This window comes from Scyliorhinus torazame, chromosome 19 (assembly GCF_047496885.1).
Source record: "Scyliorhinus torazame isolate Kashiwa2021f chromosome 19, sScyTor2.1, whole genome shotgun sequence".
Lineage (NCBI taxonomy): Eukaryota > Metazoa > Chordata > Chondrichthyes > Carcharhiniformes > Scyliorhinidae > Scyliorhinus > Scyliorhinus torazame.
The window spans coordinates 73,666,805-73,680,751 of NC_092725.1; the positions used below are offsets into that span (position 1 = coordinate 73,666,805).

The window sequence follows — 13,947 nt, forward strand, 5'->3', positions numbered from 1 at the left end:
TGGGGTAGGGTGATATGGTAGCGCAGTGATTAGCACTGCTGCCTACGGATTCAATCCCAGCCCCGGGTCACTGAGTGTGTGGAGTTTGCACATTCTCCCTGCGTGGGTTTACCCCTACAACCCAAAGATGTGCAGGTTAGGTGGTTTGGCCACGCTAAATTGCCCCTTAATTGGAGAAAAATAATTAGGTACTCTAAAAAAAAATTTAAAAGGAAGATGGGTGGGGTGTTGGGAAGTGACACAAAATGGCTCCAAGAACCACCTGCAGTACAGACAAGGGTATGTGACTGTCATTAATCAAAATCAGCTGACAAGTCGCATAACTTATTTGGAGTCAGAGACCACTTACAATTCTAACATATTACTCGTCAGTCTACTGTGTTGTTGCACTTTGTTCCTGAAGGCCAAGTACAACTGTGAAGTACAGAATAGTTAATTGACAGTTAGCGAATGAAGAAGAGGCTGAGAAGGGAAGAAGGAAAGCAAGGAGAGAATTGAAGAACAGGGTTAAAGATAGAGGGAGGGAATGATAGGAGGACATGGACGGTGCAGAGTATGAGGATGATGGTAAATGGGTTAAAGAGTGCAGGCTGGGTGGGGTAGAAAGACAGACCAAGAGAGAGCGTGGAAGTAGCCAGAAAACGTATTTAATGGGTGATAGATATTGGGGAAGGTCTGGTTTGGTTGGAAATGATGCAGTTCAGTATGGTGATGGGAAAGACTGCGCTGTTAACTATTCTATCCAAATGACCAAAGTATTGCTCAAGTGAGGGCGGGAAGAGGGAAGGGAGGGGGGTGGACGTAGGGAAAAACCTGATCTAGATTTGTACAATTATGTTGTGGCAAGGTGGGGGACAGAGGTTAAAGTAAAATTGGTCAATTCGATTGAACTGATGATCAGTGGAGGCTTAAGTTGAACCAATGGTCAGAAGTACCAGTTGATGAATCTAATGGTGCAGTATCAGCAAGCTAAAGAAGACAAAGTCCAGATCCATAAGCTGAGATGAAGTTGTTGCTGTTTTTGTTACCTGAAGATAACATTGATGGATCTATGCCATCTGTAATGATATGTAGACTGACATGAAACTAAGGGGTTAATCAGAACACCCGGCTGTGGCACGACCACTAGAGGGCACAACACAACTTATTATAAAACCAGACACACACTAGACCCTCCCTCTCACTCCTGGCAGCGACTGTAGGATTAGCACCAGAATAGTTTAGATCTCAGGCTGTGTCACCACACGTGCTTAGATGCCAGTTGTACAGTTAGTCATTATCACTGAGTTACTAGAGTTAGATCAGCAGAGTGTCAAACTCATTTATCTAGTTGATGTTACTGAATAACTCCTTTCAACTTACTTCAAGGATTGGAGTGTCTTTCAACGTTGTCTATGGTCAGTAGCAACTTATGTTAATCAAACAGCATAACATAACACCATCCAGACCAATTTGAGGAGGTTCTGTACATGTGTGCCATTTTTGGTGAACACCATATCCATCAAACTCATATTGGTTGTGCTGCTCTTATCTGGGAATCCAGTTTTTGGAATTTGGATGAGGTTAAAGTCCCTGAAGAAAACAAGTTAGCCTAACTTACGTGTTTGATGCCCAGCAGGTAAATCCTGGTTTGCAGGAATTGTCTGAGGGCACACTCAGAGGAAGAATCAGAAAGTGTCCCTGGATGTTATTACCTAAAAAATGATATATCGAAGAGGAAATGGAGACCTCGTCAGAGACCAATGGAGAGGATATTTTGATTCATGACAGTCACATACACTTGCCTGTACTGAAGGTGCTTCTAGGAGCCATTTTGAGTCACTTCTAAACACCCCACCCATCTTCGCCTGACATAGAGCATATTCTCATGAGAGTGTTTTGGGCCATTCCCATGGCCCGAGGTGGCTTTTGTCACATGATGAATTCAATTTCACTGATGTGTGCATCATTCTGAGACCCGACAACTCCCATTTACAAAATATTAAATAATGATGTTACAGGGTTGGGAGAGAACAAAAAACCTTGTATCCTTTCCCTTACTGTCCACAATCAATGTGCTTTGGAAAGGAGATGGGCCACTGACTGAAACGATGAGTCAGAGGCCCATCAAATTGTAGGCCCTCTAGATTGCCGGGGGGAAATTTTAAAAATTACCTCAAATTCCATTGGCAAGTCATTTAGAAATAAGAAAGATTTGGGCTAAAATAATGAAACGCTTTCATCGGCCAGGATCGCATGGAGATATGATTGAAATGTGAACGATGTGTCACAAATCAACTGGTTGTGAGCCCACAGCTGCATTGATTCCAATATTCGCTTTCCATGAAGGGTTCTAGTGGATTATGTAGGGCCCCTACCCAAAATGGGGTATCAATATCTTTAACTATCATGGATTTGTCGAACTGAATCCCAGAGGCAGTGCTCTGAAAAAAAATTACCATAAAGGTGAATATTAAACGGTTAATTCAATGTTCCATCAAGTATGGGTTACCCAGGGACATTCAGTCTGATTATGGATCAGCAGCGATTGGAAAGATGACATCAAACTTTAGAAACTATGATTAGAGGTTACTGCCTTGAATATCTAGATTATGATGTGGAGATGCCGGCGTTGGACTGGGGTGAGCACAGCAAGAAGTCTTACAACACCAGGTTAAAGTCCAACAGGTTTGTTTCAAATCACTAGCGTTCGGAGCACTGCTCCTTCCTCAGGTGAATGAAGAAGAGGGTTCCAGAAACATATGTATAGACAAAGTTAAAGATGTAAGAATGCGAGAATACTTTGAATGCGAGTCTTTGCAGGTAATTAAGTCTACAGGTCCAGACGGCGCAACTGGAGAGAGGGATAATCACAGGTTAAAGAGGTGTGAATTGTCTCAAGGCAGGACAGTTGGTAGGATTTTGCAAGCCCAGGCCAGCTGGTGGGGGGGGGGGGGGGGGGGGGGGGGTGAATGTAATGCAACATGAATCCAAGGTCCCAGTTGAGGCCGTACTCATGTGTGCGGAACTTGGCTACAAGGTTCTGCTCGGCTATTCTGCGTTGTCGCGGGTCCTGAAGGCCGCCTTGGAGAACGCTTACCCATCTAGGGGGGAGGATGGCAGGGAAGGCAGTGCAATGTTCCTCCTGCAGAATGTTTGAGGTGAGGGACGCCGTCAGTGTCCCTGCTGATTTCACCTGTGGGAAGTGCACCCATCTCCAGCTCCTCAGAAACCACTAGGGAACTGGAGCTCGAGCTGGAATGAACTTCGGATCATTTGGGCGGCAGAGGTGGTCATAGGTAGTAGCTTCAGGGATGTAGTTACTCCAAAGAATGAAGATAGATGGGTGACGGTGAGAGGGGCTGGGAAGAAGCAGTCAGTACAGGGATCCCCTGTGGTCATTCTCCTTAGTAACAAGTATACCGCTTTGGATACTGGTGGGGGGGGGGGGGGGGGGTACTTACCAGGGGTAAGCCACGATGACCGGATCTCCAGCACTGAGTCCGTCCCGGTGGCTCAGAAGGGAAGGGGGGAGAGCAGGAGAGCAATAGTTATTGGGGGACTTGATAGTTAGAGGGACATATATACCAGTGTTCTTCGAACTTTTTTTCCAGGGTCCCATTCTTACCAACCGGCCAACCTTCGGGACCCAACCCAGCCGATCTTCGCGACCCACGCCGGCCGACTTTTGCGACCCACACCGGCCAACCTTCGCGATCCACCATTTTCTCTTACCTTGTTTGCTGCTGACAAAAATGGAGGAAATGGTTTTGGGTCCCTTTGGCCCTCGTACACGCTCCTCCAATGGAACCTGTTGGATGAAGGTGAAGCCTTCTGGTGTTGGAAAGTATGGAGTCTCCATCTGTCCAAAGTTCTGCATTTTTTCCTGTAAAATGTTATCAAATAAACCCCCCCCCCGAACTTGTAAAGAAAATGAAAAATGAAATGAATAAAATAAATGAAAAAAAAAATTAAATGAATAAAATAAATGAATAAAACCCCCCCAAACTTGTAAAACAAAAAGCTGCGACCGTTTAAAAAAAAAGCGGCCGCACTGCGCATGCGCACTGATGATCGGGCACGCATGTGCCGCGCGGCCGCACTGCGCATGCGCACTGATGATCGGGCACGCATGTGCCGCGCGGCCGCACTGCGCATGCGTACTGATGATCGGGCACGCATGTGCCGCGCGGCCGCACTGCGCATGCGCACTGATGATCGGACACGCATGCGCAGTGCGGCCACATTTGTTTTACATGATCACGGCCATTTTGAAGACCGCTTGTAGCCGGCGTTATTAACACCCGGCTGCTAAGGCTGTTGCGCGCAGATTTGCTTGATCGGGAGCGCCGCAACGGACAGCTCCGCGACCCTCCAGACACCCGCCTGCGATCCACCCGCGGGTCACGCCCCCGGGTTTGACAATGCCTAAGATAGACGGTTCTGTGGCAACGAAAGAGACTCACGGATGGTATGTTGCCTCCGGGTGCCAGGGTCCGTGACGTCTCGGACCGTGTTTTCAGAATCCTTAAGGGGGAGGGGGAACAGTCACAAGTCGTGTTACACATCGGTACCAATGACATAGGTAAGAGTAGGGGCGGGCATTTAAAACAGGAATTTAGGGAGCTAGGGTGGAAGCTGAGAGCCAGGACAAACCATGTTGTCATCTCTGGTTTGTTGCCGGTGCCACGTGCTAGTGAGGTGAGGAACAGGGAGAGAGTGCAGATAAACACGTGGCTGCAGGGATGGTGTAGGAGGGAGGGTTTCAGTTACGTGGATAATTGGAGCACATTCTGGGGAAGGTAGAAGCTGTACAAACAGGACGGTTTGCACCTGAACTAGAGGGGCATCAATATCCTGGGAGAGAAATTTGCTACGGCTCTTCGGGGTGGGGGGGGTTTAAACTAATTAGTCAGGGGGATAGGAAAATGAGCTGTAGTCCAGAAGCCAGTGTTGAGAATAGTGAGGTACTGAGGAGGGTATCAAGGTCGCAGGAGTGTACCGGCAGACAGAAAGGTGGGTTGAAGTGTGTCTACTTCAATGCAAGGAGCATCTGGAATAAGGTAGGTGAACTTGGAGTGTGGATTGGTATTTGGGACTACGATGTTGTGGCCATGGTTAGAACAGAGACAGGAATGGTTGTTGGAAGTTCCGGGGTGTAGATGTTTCAGTAAGAGTAGGGAAGGTGGTAAAAGAGGTGGAGGAGTAGCATTGTCAATCAAGGATAGTTTAACGGCTGCAGAAAGGCAGTTCAAGGGGGATCTGCCTACTGAGGTAATATGGGCTGAAGTTAGAAATAGGAAAGGAGCGGTCACGTTGTTAGGAGTTTTCTATAGGCCCCAAAATAGTAATAGAGATGTGGAGGAAGAAATTGCAAAGCAGATTATGGATAGGTGTGGAGGTCTCAGGATAGTTGTCATGGGTGACTTTAACTTTCCAAATATTGATTGGAACCTCTATAGGTCGAACAATTCGGATGGGGCAGTTTTTGTACAGTGTGTGCAGGAGGGTTTCCTGATACAATATGTGGATGGGCTGACAAGAGGTGGGCCACATTGGATTTGGTACTGGGTAATGAACCGGGCAAAGTGTTAGATTTGTTTGTGGGAGAGCACTTTGGAGATAGTGACCACAATTCGGTGTCTTTCACTATTGCAATGGAGAGGGTTCGGGCCATACGGCAGGGCAAGGTTTATAATTGGGGGAGGGGTAATTGTGATGCAATTAGGCAAGAATTAGGGAGCATAAGATGGGAACAGAAAATGTCAGGGAAAGGCACAAATGAAAAGTGGAGCTTGTTCAAGGAACAAATACTGCGTGTCCTTGATAGGTATGTCCCTGTCAGGCAGGGAGGAAATGGCCATGTGAGGGAACCATGGTTCACAAAAGAGGTTGAATGTCTTGTCAAGAGGAAAAAGGAAACGTATGTAAGGATGAGAAAACAAGGTGCAGTTGGGTCGCTTGAGGGTTACAAGGTAGCAAGGAATGAGCTAAAAAAAGGGCTTAGGAGAGCGAGGAGGGGGCATGAGAAGTCCTTGGCGGGTCAGATCAAGGAAAACCCCAAAGCTTTTTACTCTTATGTGAGAAGTAAAAGAATGACCTGGGTGAGGTTAGGGCCGGTCAAGGACAGTAGTGGAAACTTGTGCATGGAGTCAGAAGAGATAGGAGAGGCGTTGAATGAATACTTTGCTTCAGTGTTCACCAAGGAGAGGGGCTATGTTTTTGAGGATGAGAGTGTGATACAGGCGGGTAGGCTGGAGGAGGTAGATGTTCTGAGGGAAGATGTATTTGCAATTTTGAAAATCCTGAGGGTCGACAAGTCCCCTAGGCCAGATGGGATATAACCTAGGATTCTTTGGAAGGCAAGGGATGAGATTGCAGAGCCTTTGGCTCCTCACTGGCCACGGGGATAGTGCCAGAGGACTGGAGAGTGGTGAATGTTGTTCCTCTGTTCAAGAAAGGGAATAGAAATGCAACTATAGGCCGGTTAGTCTTACTTCGGTAGTCGGTAAGTTAATGGAAAGGGTCCTGAGGGATAGGATTAATGACCATTTGGAGAGATGCAGCTTAATCCGGGATAGTCAACACGTATTTGTGAAGGGTAAGTCTTGCCTCACAAATTTGATTAAATTCTTTGAGGAGGTAACTAAATGTGTAGATGAAGGTAGAGCAGTTGATGTCGTATACATGGATTTCAGTAAGGCGTTTGATAAGGTTCCCCATGGTCGGCTCATGAAGAACGTAAGGAGGTGTGGGATAGAGGGAAATTTGGCCAATTGGATAAGTAACTGGCTATCACATAGAAGACAGAGGGTGGTGGTGGATGGAAAATTTTCAGACTGGAGACCAGTTACCAGCGGTGTACCACAGGGATCAGTGCTGGGTCCTCTGCTATTTGTGATTTTTGTCAATGACTTGGAGGAGGAGGTTGAAGAGTGGGTCAGTACATTTGCTGATGACACCAAGATTGGTGGAGTAGTGGATGAGGTGGAGGGCTGTTGTAGGTTGCAAAGAGACATTGATAGGATGCAGAGCTGGGCCAAAAAATGGCAGATGGAGTTTAACCCTGATAAGTGTGAGGTGATTCATTTTGGTAGGACAAATTTGAATGTGGATTACAGGGTCAACGGCAGGGTTCTGAGGAATGTGGAGGAACAGAGAGATCTTGGGGTTCATGTCCACAGATTTCTGAAGGTTGCCACTCAAGTGGAATGAGCCGTGAAGAAGGCCTAGTGTGTTAGCGTTTATTAACAGGGGGCTTGAGTTTAAGAGCCATGGGGTTATGCTGCAACTGTACAGGACCCTGGTGAGACCACATTTGGAGTATTGTGTGCAGTTCTGGTCACCTCATTATAGGAAGGATGTGGAAGCATTGGAAAGGGTGCAAAGGAGATTTACCAGGATGCTGCCTGGATTGGAGGGTAGGTCTTATGAGGAAAGGTTGAGGGAGCTAGGGCTTTTCTCATTGCAGCGAAGGAGGATGAGAGGAGACTTAATACAGATTTATAAGATGATGAGGGGGATAGATAGAGTGAACGTTCAGAGACTATTTCCTCGGGTGGATGTGGCTGTGACAAGGGGGCATAACTATAAGGTTCGGGGTGGGAGATAGAAGAGGGATGTCCGAGGTAGGTTCTTTACTCAGAGAGTGGTTAGAGTGTGTAATGGACTGAATGCTGTGATAGTGGAGTCGGACACTTTAGGAACTTTCAAGCGGTTATTGGATAGGCACACGGAGCACACCAGAATGACAGGGGGTGGGATAGCTTGATCTTGGTTTCAGACAAAGCTCGGCACAACATTGAGGGTCGAAGGGCCTGTTCTGTGCTGTACTGTTCTATGTTCAGATCAGAGACTGAATGCCCTTGACTGCTGAAGTGTTCCCCGACTGGAAGGGAACATTCTGTTACGCTCCTCCTTGTGCGACATCTACAGACGCTGAAAGATGCCCTCGTACGAACGGGATATGGCGCTCAACTCATCGATCGACACTTCCAACGTGCCACAGCAAAAAGCCGCACCGACCTCCTCAGAAGACAAACACGGGACACAACCGACAGAGTATCCTTCGTCGTCCAGTACTTTCCCGGAGCGGAGAAACTACGACATATTCTTCGCAGCCTTCAACACGTCATTGATGAAGATGAACATCTTGCCAAGGTCATCCCTACATCCCCACTACTTGCCTTCAAAAAACCACGCAACCTCAAACAAACCATTGTTTTCAGCAAACTACCCAGCGTTAAGAACAGCGACCACGACACCACACAACCCTGCCATGGCAATCTCTGCAAGACATGCCAGATCATCGATATGGGTACCACTATTACACGTGAGAACACCAACCACCAGGTACGTGGTACATGCTCGTGCGACTCGGCCTATGTTGTCAACCTCATACTTTGCAGGAACGGATGTCCCAAAGTGTGGTACATTGGCCAGACCATGCAGACGCTGCGACACGGATGAACGGACATTGCGCGACAATCGGCAGGCAGGAATGTTCCCTTCCAGTCGGGAAACACTTCAGCAGTCAAGGGCATTCAGTCTCTGATCTTCGAGTAAGTGTTCTCCAAGGTGGCCTTCAGGACGCGTGACAACGCAGAATCGCTGAGCAGAAACCTATAGCCAAGTTCCGCACACATGAGTACGGCCTCAACCGGGACCTTGGATTCATGTCGCATTACATTCACCCCCACCATCTGGCCTGGGCTTGCAAAATCCTACCAACTGTCCTGGCTTGAGACAATTCACACCTCTTTAACCTGTGATTATCCCTCTCTCCAGTTGCTCCGTCTGGACCTATAGATTTAATTACCTGCAAAGACTCGCATTCAAAGTATTCTCGCATTCTTGCATCTTTGACTTTGTCTATATATATGTTTCTGGAATTGAAGGAGCTGGGAGCAAAGTAAGGGCTGGAGCAGGGGGAAGTATTTAGATACATGCAGGTTCGAGACTTTACCAGAAAGGAGATACAGAGCTCCCCAGTAGAGCCGGCTTCCACATTGCTGGAGGGGGTGCTGACGACAGGGGGACTGGAGAAGGGGGTAGTATCGAAGGGGATTACGGGGTTATTTTGGAGGAGGAGAAGGCGCCGCTAGAAGGGATCAAGGCAAAGTGGGAGGAAGAGTTGGGAGAGGGCATGGAGGAGGGGTTCTGGTGTGAGGTGCTCCGGAACGTGAACGCCTCCACCTCGTGTGCGAGGTTGGGGCTGATACAGCTGAAGGAGGTGTATAGAGCGCACCTTAAAATGGTGAGGATGAGCCGGCTCTTTGAGGGGTAGAAGGTGTGTGTCTGTGGGGGGAGGGGGGGGGGGCACGCAAAACTGGACCCGGGCCCTTGGGAGGCCATATTCGGGGTGTCGGACCAGCCGGTGTTGGAAACGGGCACGGAGCAGATGTTGTAGCCTTTGCCTCGTTGATCACCCGTTAGGGTGAAGATCAACCTCTCCACCCTGTGCCCTGGCATGGTGGGGGACCTGCTGGAATTCTTGACGCTTGAAAAGGTCAAATCTGAACTGAGGGGAAGGATGGAGGGGTTCTACAATTCATGGGCGTTATTCATTGTACACTTTCGAGAATTGGATCACATTGAACATTGGGGGGCTGCTGGGAGGATTGGGGGTAGGGGGACTGTATGTATTAATGGTGACTATGGGTGATTCCTGATTCCTTTTTGTCATTTGTTTATGTTAACATGTGGGCTAATGTCAGGGGTTTGGTGAGAGGATGGGATCGTTGTTATTGATATGGGGATTGACATTACATTCGTTACTGATTATTGTTGGGTGTAAATTTGGGAGAAAATGTGAAAAAGGAGGAGAATAAAATTATTTAAAAAAATATATATGTTTCTGTAACCCACCTCTTCCTTCACCTGAGGAAGGAACAGTGCTCTGAAAGCTAGTGATTCGAAACAAACCTGCTGGACTTTAATCTGGTATTTTAAGACTTCTTATTGAATATCTAGAGGCCTGGGATAAGAGCATTTCATTTTTATTATTTGCCGCTGGAGATGCACGGAATGAATCAATTGGTTTCAGTCCCTTTTAGTTGGTCTTAGGATATGACGTAAGGGGTCCACTTAAGTTCATGGAAGAGGAAGTTTTGGCCCAGGTAGAAGAACTTACTCTCTTGGACTGAGTGTCCAAATTTGAAGGAAGACTGTCAAAGGTATGCACAGTGGCTCAGGAACATTTCAAAGTTTTTCAACAGGTAATGAAAACCTGAGTGGATAAGACAGCTAAAACTTGAACTTCTAAGCCTGGGGATAAAGTACTAGATCTGTTACTTTAGCCAGGTAAACTCCTGCAGCCTAGATTTAGTTAACCATGTTCTGTTTAAAAGAACAAACACAGAACATACAGTGCAAAAGGAGGCCATTCGGCCCGTCGAGTCTGCACTGACCCACTTAAGCCCTCACTTCCACCTTAACCCAAGTAACCCAATAACCCCTCCTAACATTTTTGGTCACTAAGGGCAATTTATCATGCCCAATCCATCTAACCTGCACATCTTTGGACTGGGGGAGGAAACCGGAGCACCCGGACGCAATCCACGCAGACACGGAGACTCTATGAACTATGTAATCAGTCCCCTAGACAGAAGGAAACAGTATTGACGAGTGTGTCATAAACATGCTGAGACAGTATACTGTTTCCAAGAAGCGGTCTAGTCAACCAGTGAGTGTACTCCAGGTATTAAAGAAGAAAAATGGTGATATGAATACACTTGAAGGTTCAAACAATGAGTCAGAGATTGAAAGGTCTCAAATCCAACCCCCCACATCCTCACCTGTGAATATATATTTTTTAACTTTTTCCAATTATAGGCAATTTAGCGTGGCCAATCCACTTACCATGCACATCTTTGGGTTGTGGGGGTGAAACCCACACAGACATGGGGAGAATGTGCAAACTCCACATGGACAGTGACCCGGGTCCGGGATTGAATCTGGGTCATCAGTGCCATGAGGCAGTAGTGCTAACCACTGTGGCCTGCGCATATTTGTACCACTGGGAGCATACAGTTCCCATACATGAAAAAAAAGCCAATATAGTCAAATAATAAGTTTTTATTGTGGGGCTAAAAGGCTAATCATTATGCTGTGTCTTGTAGATCCAAATGATTATTTTTGATGAAAGGCATCATTGTGCTCTAAAATACTAAACCTGTTCTAAGTGGTGTGGTTATAATCATGATTATAGATAATAGCTTTGGGTAAAAAAAAGCCTATAAAGTCAAATAATAAGTTTTTACTGTGGGGATAAAAGGCTAATCATTATGCTGTGTCTTGTAGATCCAAATGATTATTTTTGATGAAAGGCATCATTGTGCTCTAAAATACTAAACCTGTTCCAAGTGGTGTGGTTATAATCATGATTATAGATAATAGCTTTGGGTAGATGAACAGGTTTTCTGGTTGCGTTATTGTTTCAAAGTTTTGCTGAGGTGATGCTATTCTGATTTTTTTCAATTGCAACCAATGGCTGAAACAATTGTCTCGATTTTACACCTTCTGTTTTCAAGACAACTTCACTGACGAACTGACTTAATTTGGCGAATGCGGTGTTCAGAGTTAATCTTGTATATTCTCTTTATTGACACAAATGCAACACAGGCAATTTATTTGTTACATGTGCAAATTGCCCATTCCACCAGAGGCACTTGCCAATTTGGGGGCGTATTTGGCTTAGAAATGCCGAGTTCCTGTCCTGGGATTCTCAGCTTGTATTTTAGGCTTTATTTTGGAAAGAAAGCTGGGCCGAGTGGTTTACACAGCTGAATGTTTCCTTTGCTTTGCTGACCAGCAGGGGTTTGAGTGAGATGCAGGAGGGACAGCAGCAGGGACGCACTGAGCCCTTGGCCAGCGGAAGGAGCATGCGCGCGCCGCGGCCCGCCCTCCGGCACAAAATGGCGGAACTGGAACACAGCTGAAGCTGTGAGAGGGGGATTGAGGGAAGGAGGTGTGGGGCAGCATTCAGAGCCGGGAACAAAATCAACATTGTCACCTTACCGGGAAGGGGAGGGCGTCTGATTATCGGCAAAGACAGAATCAGCGTGCTGCAGGTGAGCAAAGCTTTCCCTGCCTTGCCCTGTGCTCACAGCGAGAATTCCCAGATTCAAATGGAAACCGTTGGTTTGCGCCGCTTCCAGAAACATTCCTGAAGCGGGCGGCGGGGTTGGATGAAATGCACCTATTTAAGGGACGGGAGCAGATTTGTATTTGATGTCTGACGTCCGTGGCGGATGCAGATGTTGCCCGGGAGGGGGAATATTTAAAATGAAAGGGTCAACGGCATTTCACCGAGGCCTGCACTCTGAGGAACTGATGGCTGCACGCTTCTCTCTGTTCAAACCATTTCCCCCCTTTCGCCTCCCCGCCGTTTGGCTTCTTTTCCCACCCTCCGGGAATGTAAAAGCGATGACGCCGCTGAACAGTGTGAAACAATCGCGCCCACAGCATTTAATAAACCGGGCCGTTTCTGCCTTTCTTTAAAACGCACATTCATCTTGTGCCATGGACGCGCATCGAGCAAACTTGCTGCTCCTGGGCCCGCCTCCTGTTCGGGCCGGCGGCGCCGAGCCGCTTTCTGATTGGCCAGCTCCCTTTGTCAATCACGGCCGGCGCCAGGTTAGTTTACGCCCTGGTCACACGAGTTAGGCGGGCTGAGTGTGTCTGTGCCCCGGGAGACGGTCGGTCTTTTAGGGTTGATGCACTCATTATAATAAAGAAGCAAGCTCCGGGATAAATTAAAAGCCGCTCCTGGTAGGGGCACTGGCCAAGCAAAATAAAGAGCAACAGAACCTTACCAAACATCACCTCAAAATGTAATTAATAGTCCTTATTGTTGCAAGTAGGCTTACATTGACACTGCAATGGAGTTACTGTGAAAAGCCCCCAGTCGCCACATTCCTGTGCTTGTTCAGGTACACAGGGAGAATTCAAGAAGGGCAGCACAGTGGTTAGCACTGTGGCTTCACAGCGCCAGGGTCCCTGGTGGGGGTCACTGTTTGTGTGGAGTCTGAACGTTCTCATGTCTGTGTGGGTTTCCTCCGGGTGTTCCGGTTTCGTCCCGCAGTCCAAAGACGTGCAGGTTAGATGGATTGGCTATGTTAAATTGCCCTTAAGTGTCCAAAAAAGGTTCGGAGGGGTTTTTGGGTTACGGGGTTGGGTGGGAGTGAGGGCTTAAAGTGGGTTTGTGCAGACTCGATTGTCAAATGGCCTCCTTCTTCACTGTATGTTCTATGTCCAATTCACCTAACAGCACGTCTTTCGGGACTTGTGGGAGGAAACCGGAGCACCCGGAGGAAACCCACGCAGACACAAGGAGAACGTGCAGACTCCACACAGGCAGTGACCCAAGCCGGGAATCGAACCTGGGACCCTGGTTCCCTGAAGCAACAGTTCACATTGAGCTACCATGCTGCCCACGGCATTAATTAAGAGGGACTGTAGAGCAGTCCAGCCATGGTGGCGCCCACTGGGCATTGAAGGCCACTGATCCCTGTGGACATCATTGTCTTGTCCCTCAAGCCCAACGCAAACTGGTGGACTAGCACCCCATCTCCCGATTAAGGCACGTTATATCCTTTCACTTAACACTTGAGTTCAACAATTTCAGACTGTGAATTGTCATCCCTACCTTCGCCCCATTTTTATTTCTATCAGTTTATTTTGATTTCTTTCATTGATCCGTCTGTCCCTCCCCACCCCACTAGGGTCAGTCTGCTCCTAGTTGTCCTTTGGCGCAATCTGATCTCTGAATGTGTCACTATCAGCACCTGTGTTCGTCATTATCAACATCATTCCCTTTGTATTTTTGTCCGCGGCATCTTTGTCAATCTCGACCTATCGCTGACCCTCTATCCAGCTCCATTGCTCCATTGTGGGCAGCACGGTAGCATTGTGGTTAGCACAATTGCTTCACAGCTCCAGGGTCCCAGGTTCGATTCCCGGCTTGGG

The 13,947-nt window shown here is 47.5% G+C and overlaps 1 protein-coding gene across 2 annotated transcripts in view; it reads left to right on the plus strand.

The window, feature by feature from the left end:
- The first annotated feature begins 11,876 nt into the window (after positions 1-11,876).
- The window catches only part of nup50 (nucleoporin 50), a 101,341-nt gene continuing 99,270 nt past the window's right edge, over positions 11,877-13,947 (plus strand). For both annotated transcript variants that reach the window (XM_072484539.1, XM_072484538.1), the window contains exon 1: positions 11,877-12,050. The gene's annotated coding sequence lies outside the window, so the exon portion shown is untranslated. The remainder of the gene's footprint in view (positions 12,051-13,947) is intronic.